This window comes from Ciconia boyciana, chromosome 4 (assembly GCF_034638445.1).
Source record: "Ciconia boyciana chromosome 4, ASM3463844v1, whole genome shotgun sequence".
Taxonomy (NCBI): domain Eukaryota; kingdom Metazoa; phylum Chordata; class Aves; order Ciconiiformes; family Ciconiidae; genus Ciconia; species Ciconia boyciana.
The window spans coordinates 9,809,714-9,827,608 of NC_132937.1; the positions used below are offsets into that span (position 1 = coordinate 9,809,714).

Below are 17,895 nucleotides of genomic sequence, written 5' to 3' on the forward strand. Positions count from 1 at the left end.
TCTACTGCGAGCTGAATAATGCAATGTGCTTCCTGTTAATTCCTGTTCAAATTAAAACACCTCTTCAGTAAACCATCCAATCCTGATGTAAAAATTTCTACTTGTTAAGAAGCCAATACAGTCTTTGATAAATTGTTCCTCATATTGAAAAATTTGAGCTTTAACTCTAGGCTGAATTGGTCTAGCTTCATCTTCAGGAGTATACAAGGAGTCAATTGCCATCTGTTACACCACAAAAAACTTCAATCAAATATCTGCCTTCTGCATAGGAACTTTTAGAGTTATTATTTTCATATGCGTGCAGCCATGAACTACAAACATAATTTGCACACAGAACTCCAGATAGACATATAACCTTGTATTGGATTTATGTGGAAGGTTTTGGTAGCGGGGGGCTACAGGGGTAGCTTCTGTGAGAAGATGCCAGAAGCTGCCCCGATGTTGGATAGAGCCAGTTTCAGCTGGCTCCAAGATGGACCCGCTGATGGCCAAAGCTGAGCCAATCAGCGACTTTGGTAGTGCCTCTGTGATAACATATTTAAGAAAGGGTAAAAAAACTCCTGCGCAACAGCAGCTGGGGGAGAGGAGTGAGAAAATGTGAGAGAAACAAACCCTGCAGACACCAAGGTCAGGGAAGAAGGAGGGGGAGGAGGTGCTCCAGGCGCCAGAGCAAAGATTCCCCTGCAGCCCGTGGTGAAGACCATGGTGAGGCAGGTTGTCCCCCTGCAGCCCATGGAGGTCCACGGTGGAGCAGATACCCACCCTGCAGCCCGTGGAGGACCCCACGCTGGAGCAGGTGGATATGCCCTGAAGGAAGCTGCAGCCCGTGGAGAGCCCACAGTGGAGCAAATATCCACCCTGCAGCCCGTGGAGGACCCCACGCTGGAGCAGGTGGATATGCCCTGAAGGAAGCTGCAGCCCGTGGAGAGCCCACGCAGGAGCAGGCTCCTGGCAGGAACTGCGGCCCCATGGAGAGGAGCCCACGCAGGAGCAGGTTTTCTGGCAGGACCTGTGACCCCATGGGGGATCCACGCTGGAGCAGTCTGCTCCTGAAGGACTGTACCCCGTGGAAAGGACCCATGCTGGAGCAGTTCTTGAAGAACTGCAGCCCGTGGGAAGGACCCACATTGGAGAAGGTCGTGGCTTGGGAGCCAGGTATGCATGTGTCTCTAAGGGTGAGGCACCTGGAGGAATTGGCTACCGGAGGGACCAGGGGGTCCAAGCCAACTGCCAAAGAGACCGTGGGGTCTGGGGGTAGAATAAGAGACTCGTTTACGTGTGTGTGTGTGTGTGTGTGTGTGTGTTTCTGTGGGAGACACCTGGGGAGACTGGGGGGATCCAGGGGCCAGCTACTGGGTAGATCGAGTGTCTAAGCCCAGCTACCGGGGGATCACAGTGTGTGTATGTGAAAGAAGGTCTGTACTGGCAACTGGAGTGAGGCTATGGGCCTTGGGGGCTCGTATGCCCAGGTGCCAGCAACTGGGGAGACCAGGAGATCCAGGGGCCAGCTACTGGATAGACTGAGTGTCTAAATCCAGTTACTGGATGGATCTACATTGTATATACGTATATATTTCCCACTAATGGACCTTCATCCTGATCAGCCAGAGAGGGGAACAGGATGAGGCCATTGTTGCTGTTTGTCTGAGTGCTGAGTGTTTCTGTCTGTGTTGTTCTGTGTTGCTGGCCATGTGTATATGTGTATTATATATGTATTTGTATGCCTACTGGGAATACATTCTCAGCCTTGCTACTGGTTGGATCTGGGGATATGGAGCTGTGGCAGACTTGCCTCTATGGTGCTGCCAGATTCAGCAGTTCCCTAACAAGAGATCAGGATGTTTCCCATCTTGATTGAACTACTGAGCACTGTAGAGTGTGTACCACTTAAAAAGGCCCGATGGCTTTCAGGTCACAGGTTATTCAATTAGTTAACCAGAATAGTACTGCAAACCGGTACTCCTGTACCACCAAATATGGGAAACACTGGCCCTATCTATTTAGTTTTTATCCCCATCCTAATGCCAAGCACAAGCATGACAGTTAAAGTAGAAGGTTTTATGGGTTTTGTTTATTTTTCAGGTTTGATAACTTATCACTAGGATAGTGTCTAATTACTGCCTGCTGGCTCGAGTTGGTAATTCTTAATCAGTATCAACCAACTTAAAACAGGAACAATACAATATTTTTCAAAACTTGACTACAGATGGTTCCTAACTATCTGCATTAACCTCTAAGTCTGACACTTTTCAAGACGTAGCTATGCATGTAAGTAAGAAATTCTTCAGTCTTGGTAGCTCATTATAATAGAGGAACCCTTAATACTTCTCACAGATACTGGTGATGGCCTGTCAAGTAAGACCTATTAGTTGCACTAATAGGTGCTAGGTGCAACTAATGTTGCACCTGTGTATTTTGCACAAGTAGTCAACACACTGAAGAATCATTATAATTATTTTGGTGTTAAAACAAAAAGTTGGGCCAAGTAAAAGCAGAAGTGGATGAGTGGCTTGCTAGTGCCAAAATGGTTGCTTAGTTACTGTTTACTTTGAACTAAAACATGGTACAACTGAAATAAAAATTAAAAAAAAAAAAGAAAAAGCTATTTGAACTACTTAACAAAAGACACTAAAATTTGAAGTGAACTTCCCCCCCCCCCCCCCCAGTAACTCTGCATATCCATCTGGGGAAAATAAATAGCAATATTATGTAATAGTCTTTAACCTGTTTCTCCACAGATAGCTCCCCATACAACTAATAGTTACCATGAGCTGACAGGTTTATGATATCTGACTGCTTCTTCATTATATGATTTAATCAGAAGTTAAATATCATAAAGGAAATTAATTTGGTTACCCAGTTTGTTTTTATTTTCCAAGAAGTGACTCCATCCCAGATACAGCTATATCTTTGCTTACATTGGTCTCAATTTCCAAAGATTACCCTTACAACTAACAGGAATCGAACAAGATCAAAGCAGAAGCCAATAAGGGTGATATTGTGGCAGGAGTTTGTTACAGACAGGGTGAGGAAGCAAACAAAGCCTTCTTTAAGCAACTTGAGGAACTCTACAGATCACAGATCAAGGGCGACAAAGAGCTTCTACTACCACTTTAATAGTAAAAGACTGAACAAGGAGAAGGTGGGCCTATTGCTGAATGGGATGGGTGATCTAGTGACAGCGGACATAGATGAGGCTGAGGTACTCAATGCCTTCTTGGCCTCTATCTGCACCAACAGTCTCCCAGGCCTCTGTGCTTAGAGACAGGGTTCAAGGAAAACTACCAACAGTGGATGAGGATTGAATTGGGGATTATTTCAGAGAACTTAATCTGTACAAATCCATGGGACTAGATGGGCTGCATCCAAGGGTGCTGAGAGAACTGGCTGGTTTCATAGTGAGGCCGTTCTCTTATCAGCTTTGAAAAGTCATGAAGATCAGGGGAATTCCCTGATGACTAGAGAAGGACAAATGTTGCATTCATCTTAAAAAAAAAAAAAAAGGTCAAAAGTTCAACCCAGGGAACTTCAGTTCCTGGGAAAATCATAGAGAAAGTCCTCTTGGAACATGTTTTTGGGCACATGAAGGAGAAGGTGATTGGGAACAGTCAGCATGCATTTACCAAGGAGCTATCATGCCTGACCAACCTAATTGCCTTCTGTGATAAAATGGCAGGATTTGTGGATGAAGGGAGAGCACTGGATGTCATTTACCTCGACTTTAGCAGGACTTTCAATACTGTATCCCACAATATTCTTGTATCCAAGTTGGGATATTATAGTCTGGATGGGTGGACAACTAGATGGGTTTAAAAACTAGTTGGGTGACTGAGCTCAGAGAGTGGTGGTTAATGGGCTGTACTCTACCGGGGTGCCTGTGACAAGTGGGGTACTGCAGGGGTCTATCCTGGGACCTGTCCTGTTTAAAATCTTTATCAAACACCTGGAGGAGGTAATGCATCTTGCTCTTGTCAAGTTTGCAGGAGTTGGGAGGATGAAGTAAATACACTCAAGGGCAGGGTTGCCATTCAGAGAGACCTAGACAGGTTGGAGGAATGGGCTGACAGGAACTTAATTTAATTCAACAAGGACAAATGCCAAGTCCTGCACCTAGGGAAGAAGAACCCCTGGCATGAGTACCATCTGGGGACTGGCTGGGGAGCAGCTCTGCTGAAAAGGACCCGAGAATCTTGGAAAACAGCAAGCTGAATATGAGCCAGAACTGTGCCCTGTTAGCAAAGGTGGTTAGCAGTATCCTGGGATATATTACCAGGAGCATAGCTAGTAGACTGAGGGAAGTGATTATCCTCCTTTACTTGGTGCTCATTAGATCACATCTAGAATGCTGTGTCAAATTTTGGGCACCCCAATACAAGAAAGTAATTGATAAAGTGGATCAAATTCAGCAGAGGGCCACCAAGATGTCAGGGGCTGGAGTACTTGCACTATGAGGAGAGGCTGAGGGAACGGTGCTTGTTCAGCCTGGAGGAAGGAAGGCTGCAGGGGCACCTAATAGCAGCCCCCCAGTACCTATGAGGGAGGCTATCAAGAAGACAGAGCCAGGCTCTTCAGTGTTGCATAGTGGGAAGATGTCACAATGGGCACAAATTGAAACAAGCAAGGTTCACGTTGGCTATAAGAAAACTGTTTTTCACCATGAGGACAGTCAAGCAGTGAAACAGGGGCCCTGAGAAGTTGTGCAGTCTCCAGTCTTGGAGGTTTTCAAGCCCTGACTAGAGAAAACCCTGAGCAAGCTGGTCTGAATTCAGTGTTGACCCTGCTTTAAGCAGGAGGTTGGACTAGAGACCTCCAGAAGTCCCTTCCAACCTGAATGGTTCTCTTTTTTTTTTTTTCTTCAAGCCTGAGAAGAGATTCTCTGTAAAGAAGTGGAACTGCCAAAAGAAAAGACACCTAAACACAGTGTTGAGTTTGGAAGGCAGCCATTGCATTCTCTTGTTTAGCCTTTTCCCGGTGCCTGCATCAGGAACAATGTGAGGATTTAGAGAAGCAACCTGAGCGTGTTTGTGTCCTGAGCAGGATCAGGCTTTCAAGCTCTGCTGTGTAGACTGCCACCAGCTCCTCGGCAGCAGGTACTGCAGAGCTCACTGCCTGCGTGCATGAGAGAAAGCGACCAAGGGATCAGCAGCTAGGATTCCAGGCGGCTTGCAGAAGACTGCCGCGTGCTGTTGTTATTCTCCCTACTCCTGTCCAGTCGTCGCCTACTCCGCATCATGGCGGAACATCTCTCCTGCGGTTCCCACTGAGGAGCGTGTCCCAAGACGCCACTCCCAATCTGGAGCGCGGGGACGAATTGATGCAGCCCGGCTACCGTACACCACCACCCCCCTGCCGCTTCCGGGTGCTCCCCGCCCCCCTCCGCGCTGCCGTGACAGTCTAGGACGCTCATGCTCCAGAGGCAGCAGCGGTCTAGCCCGGCGCGACCTTCACCACCGTCGGGAATCCTTATGAGACAGGAATGAGAGAGGCCGCACAGGGTGGCCCCGCCGCAGTGGAGAGAGATGCGAGCAGCAGCACACCCTCTCCCCAGTGACTCACCTGTTGCGTCTTCCATGCCACCTGAAAACGCAATTTGGAGATAAAAGTCGCCACTGCCGCTGACCAAACTGGACGCTGCATCCACCACCTCACATTCTCGATGACGTAGGAAGTGCAGCACAGAAACCCAACTCGCGTCAACTACACGTGACCAAGAGAAAGAGCAGCTGGGAGGAGTAAGCCCCACCCCGTCTCCCCTTTCCTCAGCTAATCACAGAGCCGCCTGGGTACGGCCTCGCTCCAGAAGGGCTTTGTGGGTGTCATGATACTCCTCATGCTTAGTGAGCTGTGCTTGTGGAAGGATACATATCAGGGTAAAATACGCTGTGCAACAGCAGCTGGGGGAGAGAAGAGTGAGAAAATGTGAGAGAAACAACCCTGCAGACACCAAGGTCAGGGAAGAAGGAGGAGGAGGAGGTGCTCCAGGTGCCAGAGCAGAGATTCCCTTGCAGCCCGTGGTGAAGACCATGGTGAGGCAGGTTGTCCCCCTGCAGCCCATGGAGGTCCACGGTGGAGCAGATATCCACCCTGCAGCCCGTGGAGGACCCCACACTGGAGCAGGTGGATATGCCCTGAAGGAAGCTGCAGCCTGTGGAGAGCCCACGCAGGAGCAGGCTCCTGGCAGGAACTGCGGCCCCGTGGAGAGGAGCCCACACAGGAGCAGGTTTTCTGGCAGGACCTGTGACCCCATGGGGGATCCACGCTGGAGCAGTCTGCTCCTGAAGGACTGTACCCCGTGGAAAGGACCCATGCTGGAGCAGTTCTTGAAGAACTGCAGCCCATGGGAAGAACCCACATTGGAGAAGTTCGTGAAGGACTGTATCCCGTGGGAGGGACCCCACGCTGGAGCAGGGGAAGAGCATGAGGAGGAAGGAGCCGCAGAGATGAAACGTTATGAACTGACCACAACCCCCATTCCCCATCACCCTGTGCCGCTTGGGGGGGGGGGGAGGGTGTAGAAGAGTCAGGAGTGAAGCTGAGAGCCTGGGAAGAAGGGAGGGGTGGGGGGGAAGGTGTTTTTAGACTTGTTCTTATTTCTCCTTATCCTGCTCTGTTACAATTAATTGACAGTAAATTAAATTAATTTCCCCAAGTCGAGTCTGTTTTGCCCGTGATGGTAATTGGCAAGTAATCTCCCTGTCCTTATCTCTCCCTCTTCTCCAGGCTGAACAGGCCCAGTTCTCTCAGCCTCTCCTTGGATGTTGTGTTCTCCAGCCCCCAACCAGCTTGGTGGCCCTCCGCTAGACTTGTTCCAGTGTGTTGCTATCTTTCTTGTACTGGGGAACCCAAAACTGGACACAGTACTGCAGATGCAGTCTCACAAGTGCCGAATAAAGGGGAAGGATCACTTCCCTGGACCTGCTGGCTGCACTTTTGCTAATACAGCTCAAGATGCAGTTGGTCATCTTTGCTGCAAGGGCACACTGCTTGCACACATCGTCATGTGCTTGTACACATCGTCAACTTGTTGTCCACCAGGACCCCAGATCCTTTTCTGTGGAGCTGCTTCCCAGACAGTTGGCCTCTGGCTTGTATTGTTGCATAGGGTTATTTCATTCGAGGAATGCAGGACTTCGGATCTGCTTGTGTTGAGCTTCATGAGGTTCCGGTCATCCCATTTCTCCAGCCTGTCCAGGTCCCTCTGAATGGCAGCCCTGACCTCCAGCATACTGACCACCCCCACCCCCCCCCCCCCCAATTTGGTGTCATCCACAAACTTGCTGACAGTGCACTCCATCCCATCGTCCAGATCATTAATGAAGACATTAAATACCAGTATTGATCCCAGTACTGATCCCTGAGGGACCCCACTAGTTACTGGCCCCCAGCTGGACTTTGTACCACTGATCACAACTCCTTGAGCTCAGCAGTCCAGCTAATTTTCCATCCACCTTATCATCCACTTATCAAGCCCATATCCCACCAATTTGGAGATAAAAGACTATAGGAGACTGTGTCAAAGGCCTTGCTAAAGTCAAGGTATACAACATCCACTGCCTTCCGCTCTTCCACAGCGCCAGTCACCTCATTACAGAAAGCAATGAGATTGGTCAGGCATGATTTGCCCTTGCTAAAGCCGTGTTGGCTGCTCCAAATCACCTTCTTGTCTTTCATCTCTTTAGAAATGGCTTCTAAGAGGATTTGCTCCATAATCTTCCTGGGAAAAGAGGGTAAGGCTGACCAGCCTGTAGTTCCCTGGATCCTCCTTCTTGTCCTTCTTGAAAATGGGAGTGATGTTTGCCCTGTTCCAGCCATCAGGTACCTCCCCCAATTGCCATAACCTTTCAAAGATGATAGCGGCCTCCCAATGACATTGGCCAGCTCCTTCAGCACGCTTGGATGCATCCCATCTGGTCCCATGGACTTGTATATGTCCAATTGGCTTAAGTGCTCCCTAACTCTTTCTTCCTGTACTGTGCTACTGTTTCACTCCCCCAAAGCGTGCTAGCTGGTTCAGGGACCTGAGAGCAGACCTTACCAGTAAAAACTGAAGCAAAAAGCATTGAGTAACTTGACTTTTATGATGTCCTTGATCACTAGGTCCCCTGCCCCACTGAGCAATGGGCCCACTGTGAAGAAAAATACAAACTTAGGTCGCTTAATAGGATGAACCTTACCCTAGTTTCAGCAAGCTTTCCAAGAACTCAAGGAGGGAAGACACTGAAGCACGAAAGCTCAGCTGGTTACGACAACCTTGTCTGATAACAAACTCGTGGAAACCGGTTCTGAGCACGTAGCAGACAAAGGATGAAAAACAGCCCAGACCACTGTCTCTGATCACACAGCCACGCGAAGGATCGCCAACTATAGATAAGCTTAGGACTGTAATTGGGAGATAGCCCACCTGTATATTCTATATAACCTGTGTGTTACTTATGATTAGGGTCCCTCAGAACTAGGCTGGGGCACCGCATGCGCATTGTGGTAAAGAATTTCCCTTTAGAATTCTATACTTAAGGGTGTCTGCATCTCCTTCCTTGGTCGCCAATAAAGAATCCCGCAACAGTTTTGGCACCCCAGAAGGGACTTCGCAGACTCGCTTGAATCCACCAGCTGCTACGATCCCCTGTGAGTCAACGACCCACTGATGGCAAAAGGTGGGTTCACCTGGGGAACTTGAGCGCAGGGGATAGCGGTTGGATGAATCATTTTTTTGCGGTGAGGAGGTGAGAGTTAATAATAATGGGGACCAGACACAGTATAGTGAAAGGGACACCTTTAGGTGAATTGCTAACCAATTGGTCAAAAACAGATGGAACCCAGGGGTTATCTAGGAAAAGGGCACTGCAACTGCGTCAGGATACCTGGCCCGCATTGACCACCCTTGGAATTGCAAACCAACGGTGGCCTGAGGTGGGCAGTTTTGATTATGATAGGCTGCATTTTTTGCGGCTTGAATTGGATGAACAGTTCCCAGGGCAAATGCATTATTGGTATGTTTGGAATAATTATGTCTGGCAGTGGAAACTTCCCCCTCTGAAAGGGAACCAATCTCAATGTGAGAGTGAGAGGAAGAAGGGGCCAGAGACACAATGTTATGAACTGACTGCAACCCCCATTCCCCATCACCCTGGGCTGCTCAGGGAGAGGAGGAGGTAGAAGAGCCGGGAGTGAATCTGAGCCTGGGAAGAAGGGAGGGGTGGTGGAAGGTGTTTTTAGAGTTGTTCTTAGTTCTCATTATCCTGCTCTGTTACAATTGACAGTAAATTAATTTCCCCAAGTCAAGTCTGTTTTGTCCGTGATGATAATTGGTAAGTCATCTCCCTGCCCTTATCTCAACCCACGAGCTTTTCATTGTATTTTCTCCCCGTCCTGTTGATGGAGACAGAGTGATAGAACAGCTTGGTGGTCAATCTTGCAGCCAGCCAAGGTCAACCCACCACAGACATCCCTGGCAAATAGCCAATACTTGGATACATGTCAATATTAACTTTTGGCCTATTAGCTTAAGTTACATTTTACAAAAATATTAGAATACTCTTCTACTGCGCTTAATGATTGTGCTAGAAATAACACAGCTCAAAAAAAGTTCCCATCAAGTCTGAAGTGGATGGTTAAATCCAGATAATAGTCAGTGATATTTAAAAATCTTGTGATATTTAATCAGTGATTTTAAAAATCACTATTTAAAAATATCCTTCCAATTGTTTGGGGGATTTTTTTTTTTTTTTTAATAAGCAAGCAGGTGGGAGAGGAGAGTGAACCTTAAGGTTTGTGGTTTTGGTTTGTTGGGGTTTTTTTGGCATTTTCAATAAGTTACATCACTTCAAAATAAGGAGCTAGATATATCAACAGCTCTAAGGGTGTACTCGGGCTGAACATGAACCAGAACTTCTAGAAATAATTTTAACCACCTTTTAACTGATTTGCTCCATCCAACCAAAACCTCAGTGCATGAATGTGACACCTTCATTTCACCTACAATACTAAGTGACAGGCATTACAGGACTTTTATTTCACATCTGAGAAACATAGCAAAGCAACAGTTAGTGGCTTTAGTGCCTGACATTCAAGTTTGCACAGTACACTTGCAGTGTTTGCTTAGTGTGGTTTTATGCATAGTTCAACATTTACAAGTTTTCTCCTGTGTTGGAGAGGATGAGTTACCACTTGCCTAAGAATCAGAGGAGATAAACTGCACTGCTGAAGCTGCTCCTGGTTGCAGCAACCCTCCAATGAAGGACAAGAGTTTTCCATGTGGCTCAGAAAGTGTCCAATGTTTTATCACCATCTGAAAAGTACTGCAAATAGATACTCCAACCTGCTGTGAGACCAACTTGCTAGTAAAAAACAACAATACAGTCTGCTAGCCACAGAAAGCATGTTGAGAGGGTATTCATAAAAAGCTGGTTTTTTTAAAAAGAGGACACACTTGGCTGTCTGAAGCAACCAAAGCCATCTGTGATGGCAGGGCGCATGCCCATCTACTTATGTTCTTTGTCTTCTAGATCACTTATCTCCAACCCTATCATGCACCTCAGTCATGGTATCACACTTGAATATTTCAGTCTCTTACCATATGTCTTGCTTTCAACTCCTGCATTTTGATGTGCCTTGCCAGTTAAGGTGTTTCCTGTTATAACTAGAATGTGAAACAGTCTCACAGACTGTGATGCTGAACACTGGTGCTTGCTAATTCTTTGCCAATGCCTTTATCGCTTGAGCTTCAAAGACAGTACTATAACCTTTATATGAGTCAGTCTCTAGAAAGACCTGACATAAGCTTTTCTAGTCTGTTATATGAAAGCACAATGTTTGTTAGGCATCAATAGAAAACTGGAAATGAAGTCATTAGATTCCATTCTTGAATTTAGGAAGACAGCAAAACATACCTGGATACAAGAAACTAGCTATTCACAAGAGCAGGATATCTTGTTTGATAGGACAGAGGGATATAAAAGAAGAAATCCAGTTGGGTAGTAACACTGATTTTAGAAGGAGAAAAAGCAGGGTATTGTCTATTGATTGTCACACAGAACTGGCAATAAAGCCAAAGAAGAGCATAAAAGCATAAGCTGCTACCAATGAGCGTTAATCTGAATTTACAGTTTCCACATTATCAGCCCAGGAAACTGTCCTTTGGGGTTCATAGTATTCTGGTAGTCTTTGCTATTAGCCATCTTCCCCACAGGAGGGGATCCAACTTTAAAAAGAAAACTCAATCGCCAGCTTTTCCTGTCTCAGAACAATCCTCTGTTCATGAATGAAATCACAAATGATGTGTGAAGCTAAAGGTCTGCATGTAAGCATCCAAAGGGAAAGAGCAACCATAGACATCTCAGCATGATGCCTGCCTCAATACAGCATTAATTTCTAAATGTAACAGTTCAACTTAATTATTTACTGAAAGCTCAAGAATCTTAACAACTCCTCTCTCAGCCCTCTTTGATTCTGAAGATGCCTTTCCCTACACTTTTAAAACACCACTTGGATGAAACTAGAGACACTTAGTTTAACTCCATATGGGGGGGGGGGGGGGTGTCTTTTCCCAGAAAAATTTCGATTATTATAACAAATGTCAGTTGTGCCACCTGCACAGAGACTACATCAGTTTTCAACACGGGTTTTAAGATCCAAACTAGATCCACATAATGGATTAACACCCTGCCCCATTACCAATATCAGCAGGGTAGACAGACTGCCAACACCCTGCCCCCTGACTGACATCGGCAGCAGCACAGGCAGGTTGCCGCTCACATTATCCATGTAAGGTACGATTCTCTCAAATCACTCTGCCATTGGTGGAGCCAAGGGCGGTGCGACTCTCACCCGCATTCAAAAGGCATTTGCACGGTTGGCTGTTGCTACCAGATGACCTGGACACCAAGTGTCCCTGGCAGTCCACTGGAGCCATGGCATCGCTTATGATCCTGTGTTTGCTATCGGTGAGTCACCGTATGGGCGCGTTGTTGCTCATCTTTCCTACTGACTCAATAAAGCTTTGTTTTAGAACATGTTGTCAGACTCCATTAGTGTTTGGACCACATTACTGGCATCACAAACAGGATAAGAGTCTTTCCGACAACTACTGGAGGCTTCAGGAAAGGAGCAAGTTTGGAGCTCCCCCCAACGGGAGGAGGAGTGGGTCCAAGATAATTGAACAGATCCCCAGGCTACTGAGGGATGAATTTGAACTGTAGCATAAGGCCAGTCATTGCAAACAAGGAAAGGGCAAGGGAGCCTTAATCGGCCTCCTGAGTTGTGCCCTCAACATTGCCTGGACTGAAGTTACCGGGCTGCATGGTGCCCTCAAACAGGCGGGAGAAGCTAAGGAAGGGGCCAAGAGGGATGAGCATAAGTTAGCCTCCTTGGCTCAGCAGGCCCTTGAGGCCTGGAAAGATTGTCCCAGTACAATGGCCCAAGTTAGGGCCACTATCTACCAGGACGATAAGGATGATAATTGGGACAGGAACATTTTTGGCCACGGACCAGACCCTGACCCCTTCCCAACCCTACAGGGGAAGGCTGGGTGGAGTGGCTCGGGAGTCTCTGGCACACTGGGGCAGCTCTAACTTACCTCAGTGAAGGGGACCATGGGCGCAGGAGCTCTGCACACCCTGGCTGCAGGGGTGGGTGCCGTGGCAATGGCTTCTGTGTCCAGCAGTCAGATACAGAGGAATCCTCACCTGATCAGAGGACAGGGCACCTCCACCAGCCAGACAGAGAGGGACCGCCTCAGGCAGCTCCTTCTGGAAACTGGGTTTACCCTCCCAACAAATTAATAAATTGCTGAATAATGTTTTGTTACAGCTTTTGAATGGCCATCAGCAGGTGGCCCCCCACCTCCACCCGGAGTCTTGCAGCACCTCCTGGCACGCCAGTGTTAACCCCTTAGCATCCCCCTCCCAAGGTGCTGCCAGACAACTGGTGGGCAGGTGTCCACTGCCAGATGGAGATCTGCCTCCTAGCCCTGTTTTCTGGCATACCCTTTTTGCTTACCACATGTCCTAGCTCCACTAGAAGTTGTCATGAATGACTGGCACTCGGTCACCGTTGTTGTGGACACCGGGGCCCAAATCTCGATGTTCGATCCATAGACCACCCCTTCAGGCTGTCCTAGAAGCGATTTTGTATTTCAGGAAGTGATAATGTTCATGACGAGCCCAGAGCCGCCGACTCAGCCTGGCTACTGGACCCATCTGTGTACTGGTTTTGGCTAGGATAGAGTTAATTTTCTTCTTAGTAGCTTGTATGATGCTATGTTCTGGATTTGTAATGAAAACAGTGTTGATAACACACTGATGTTTTAGTTACTGATGAGCAATGCTTGCACAGCATCAAGGCATCTCACCCTGCTTCTCACACTGCCCCACCAGCAAGTAGGCTGGGGGTGGGGGGCTGACCTTCAGAGTTATGGCATTTGTCTTCCCAAGTAACCGTCACACATGATGGAGCTCTGCTTTCCTGGAGATGGCTGAACACCTGCCTGCCGATGGGAAGTAGTGAATTAATTCCTTGTTTTGCTTTGCTTACGTGTGCAGCTTTTGCTTTACCTATTAAGCTGTCTTTCTCTCAAACCATGAGTTTTCTTACTTTTACCCTTCCAATTCTCTCCCCCATCCCGCTGGGTAGGGGATTGAGCAAGCAGCTGTGCAGTGCTTAGCTGTCTACAGGGGTTAAACCACAACCTGGAAAAATCCTCCTGCTACATTGCATTCGTTTTATTTGTACTACTGTTGGTTATTCTGTGCAAGAACCAATTTTGAATATGCTGTGGATACTGTTCTTAGGGACAGTCCACCAGGGCCTTGCTGGTTGGGATTTTAACTTGTTAATTCACACATCTCAGGTGCTGGCAAATGTTAGAAAGGGTACTTATTGTAGGATTTGTACACAACATCCTGCATCTGGCCACCAAGGAGTTCCTGCGGTAGGAACGCTAGTATTGGTGGAATTGTGGGTCCATGCACCTAAAACTTTTGTCAGATGTTACTCTATTCAGGCTAATCTCAACCACTGACTACTCACTGCCGCCTCGGTGAAGAGCAGATCAGAATTCTACATCCTCCAGAACTTTACAGGCTATGATCCATCCTGTGATCAGCTACAAACCATGTGGCAGGGTCCATCCTACACCATGCAAACCTACCATGCCAATATTGACAATTGCCTGAAAGACACCACTCACTGCAGTGACCCTAGCACAATAGGCACCCCCAGCCTATACTGGCTGTGCAGCAATCATGCCATGAAAAAACCTCACACGGAGGTGGGAGGGGACCTGCACACTCAGACAAACACTGCCTGGGATGCATGTTGAAGAAAACCTTGACACAACCCATACCCACAATTGCCCTGATGCCCTGCGACATCAGTGTAGATCAGCCCTTTGGTAGAGCAAAGACCTGGATTTCATCAATTTGCCTGGGTCCTCCTTTCTCAGCTAGGGGTCTCCGAGCTGGAGAAAGCAACTGTCAATCTCTCTGCTACCCTGGAAAAATATAGAAAACATAACAATTGACGCCATCCAAGCACTGCAGCAAGAAGTCACTCAAGTATCACAGACTACCATTGAAAACCATCTAGCCTTAGACTACTTGCTGGTCACGCAAGGTGGCATTTGCACGTTAGTAAATACTACCTGCTGTGTCTACGTCAACCAAGATCAATGCATTGAGACCGACCTTAAGAAAATTCAGGCACAACTAAAGCCCTTGCATCAGGTGACAACCAAAAATACTCATTGGAGAATTGGCAAATTGTGATCATAGCTTACCTCTTGGTTCCCAGATCTCAGGGTAGTTGTCAAAAGATTTTGGCTATACCTTTTGTAATTAACTTGTTTATTGTCATTGTTTATGTTTTGTTTCATATCACTGGATGGGGTTGTAGATTGTGCTGTAAAGTATTTTCCCAGTTGAGGTCGAGCCACTCCCTGACCCAGGTTGGGGGCCACTAGATATAAGCGGATACTGACCCTGAATTGTAATCTCTTTTGCAGCCTCTCTCGTAGCAATTGGGAAGATGCCGTAGCAATCACCTCCTGGATACCCATGCAACTGATACTTGATAGAGGTAATTCTACGGTACCCATCTCGTGATGCACCAGCATTTGACCTCTGACTATGTAACTTATACCCTGCAGGTGTCAGGACACCAACCTCACCTAGCCTATTATATAGCTAATGACCCACCAAAATAACACCCTAGCCTATAACTCCGCATCAAGTGATGATTTGAGAGAATCAAGGGATGGAAGTGACACCCTGCCCCATTACCAATATCAGCAGCGTAGACAGACTGCCAACACCCTGCCCCCTGACCGACATCAGCAGCGTAGGCAGGACGCAGCCCACATTATTCATATATGGTACGATTCACTTAAATCACACTACCATTGGTGGAGCCAAGGGGCAGCACGACTCTCACCCGCATTCAAAAGGCATTTGCATGATTGACTGTTACTGCCAGATGACCTGGACCCCAAATGTCCCTAACAGTCCAATGGAGCCATGGCATCGCTTACGAGCCTATGTTTGCTGTCAATGACTGGGTGACTCACTGCATGGGCACATTGTTGCTCATCTTTCCTACTGCCTCAATAAAGCTTTGTTTTATAACGTATTGTCAGACTCCATTACTGTTCGGACCACATGGATTCAAACAGATAATACTGCATTTCATTTGAGACTTACCACGATTATTTGCTTTTGATCTTCTCAAACTCATTTGAATGTAAGTAATTTCAAAAACTCATCTTCTGACAATGACTCGGAACATTAAAAGCTTGTTATACAATCTTTACATCAATCTATTATACAGTTCTAGACATTTTAACACATACTGAGGAATAGAAAAAAGAACCACCAGACATATTTTTCAAATCATGGTTTGCCAGTCACACAAGAGCTTTAAGTCAATGTATGTTCCAATAATTATTTCTGAACAATTTTAAATGGATGGGGAGAAAAATTAAGTGGCTTTTTTTCCTCAGTTCAAAAATAGTAATTTTTCCTCCATTTTTACACCAGTCCACATTACCTTTGCTTTGTTATTTATCAGTTTACAAAAGAGTAAAACAGCAGCAGCATGATTACCAGCTTGACCTTGTTAGCATGAATGAAGTAGTCATGGCTAATCATGTCAACATGACAGAGATAATACATATTTATAACAGCCAGCTATAATTTGCACAGCTTTTGTATGCTGACAGTATAGATAACATTTCTCCATTTGATTAAATATCCTCCACAACATAAACTATTATGAGCAATTCAATAGTGACAACTACAAAAAAAGTAGTTCTTCCTAAGGCATCACAAAAAAAACCCCAACACCTATAACCCAAACTTTAAGAATTCCAAATAATGAAACTAATTTTTGGAGGAGAAAGACTACTTGTTCACCTCAGCATATTCAAGAACAGGAGGAGAAACTGAAGAATCAAGTCATAGATGTTTTAGATCAACTTGGACATTCAAATTTCATGTATAGCTCTAGAAATTCAGGATTACATCTACATTTTATCCTTGCATAATTACTAAATAGAACTATATAATATATTCAGCACTATATTTTATACAACTATCATAATCTGCAAAGCAAACAAGTTCTACAGGTTGGGTTTTTTGCGCTTCTATTTATAAGCATGACTTGCTCAGAGTAAGACTTTTCAGCAAGTTCCGAAGCAGAGGCAAAATATCAGTTTCAGTTCACTAATTTGTTTTGGTTTGGGGGTTGGGGTTTTTTTTTTTTTTCCCTCTTTTGTTTAAGTGTTAAATGGTATTGCATACTTCACTCTCTCTTGGTTTTGGATTTGCAAGACAACTGATGGTTTGAACATGATAATCATATACAGCAAGAAAAAAAATACAATACCCCACCAAACTTTGAATCTACCAAGAGGAAACACGAACAACAACATAAGTATACAATCAAAAATATAAATAAAGCATCTACTGCTTTCTAGGAATTATATGCTAACCTTCAGTTACTTTTTAACAAATCGCATTTGCCATTATCTAAAGAAGTATTCCTACTTAATTACCATGACTTCAGCAGCATTGGCTGAATGGAGATCTCAGTGTTGCAAGCCTCTCATTCATACAATGCTGTCAAAATGAAATCACTAGACCTTCTCACTGTATAGCACCCAGGTATTTTTCAGTATATGTATTGCTAGGTGGTTATGCATGTTATACCACTCTCAAAGCCACACTAGTGTGGCAACCACCTGGAGGAAGCAGTGAGTGATGTAGTGGGCAACTCCCTGCTATGGGGCAGACACGCCCATCTGCCAACCTGATCTGTTAACTAGAGAAGTTTGCTGCTTGCCAGGGGCCCAGATCCAGGATGTTGTGGAGAGATTGCCAAAACTTGGCTGACCCTCTGACTATCACTTAGGTGTTGCTGATGTCCAAAAAGCTGCCTATGAAAGGTGTGTTCATAACTTGCATTCCCCCTGTAAGTCAGAATCTACAAGTTTGCTAAAGATAAACCTCGGAGCTTTTTCCCCAGTGACCTGTCCTTTCACCTTTTCCCCAGAGGCACACACATGCTTATGAAAGACGGTCTACAAGAGCATCACTCCCCTCCCATGCAACTGCTCAGGTGGAAGTTTCATTCAAGCCCAGCTGAACTACCACCACACACTCCAAATTGAAGGAACAAAGTGCTACAGAAGACTACAAGGAAAACAGCAACCCGAGGGAATGCAAGGGGAGGATACCAGAGAGCAAGATACAACTCCCACTCCCTACCTGATCCACCTCTGTGTTACCTCCCAGATCACGCGCAGAAGACACGCGCCCCACTCTCCCTACCGTCAGCTAAATAGCCAAATTAACAATAAACCACCCGCTGACACCCCCATCCCCTTCACATTTACCAACTCGCGCC

The 17,895-nt window shown here is 46.2% G+C and overlaps 1 protein-coding gene and 1 long non-coding RNA gene across 11 annotated transcripts in view; one reads left to right on the top strand and one right to left on the bottom strand.

Moving 5' to 3' along the window:
- Positions 1–17,895, bottom strand: part of LOC140650672 (zinc finger and BTB domain-containing protein 5-like) — a 93,677-nt gene that overhangs the window by 7,948 nt on the left and 67,834 nt on the right. The window contains exon 1 of one of the 10 annotated variants that reach the window (XM_072859339.1): positions 5,557–5,690. The exons of the other annotated variants lie outside the window; for them this stretch is intronic. The gene's annotated coding sequence lies outside the window, so the exon portion shown is untranslated. Of the gene's footprint in view, positions 1–5,556; positions 5,691–17,895 lie in introns of those variants that run through there. 10 annotated transcript variants of the gene reach the window in all.
- Positions 11,873–17,809, top strand: LOC140650673 (uncharacterized). Its single transcript, XR_012042125.1, has 3 exons — positions 11,873–11,942; positions 14,999–15,072; positions 17,542–17,809. It is a non-coding gene; the product is annotated as an uncharacterized lncRNA (long non-coding RNA).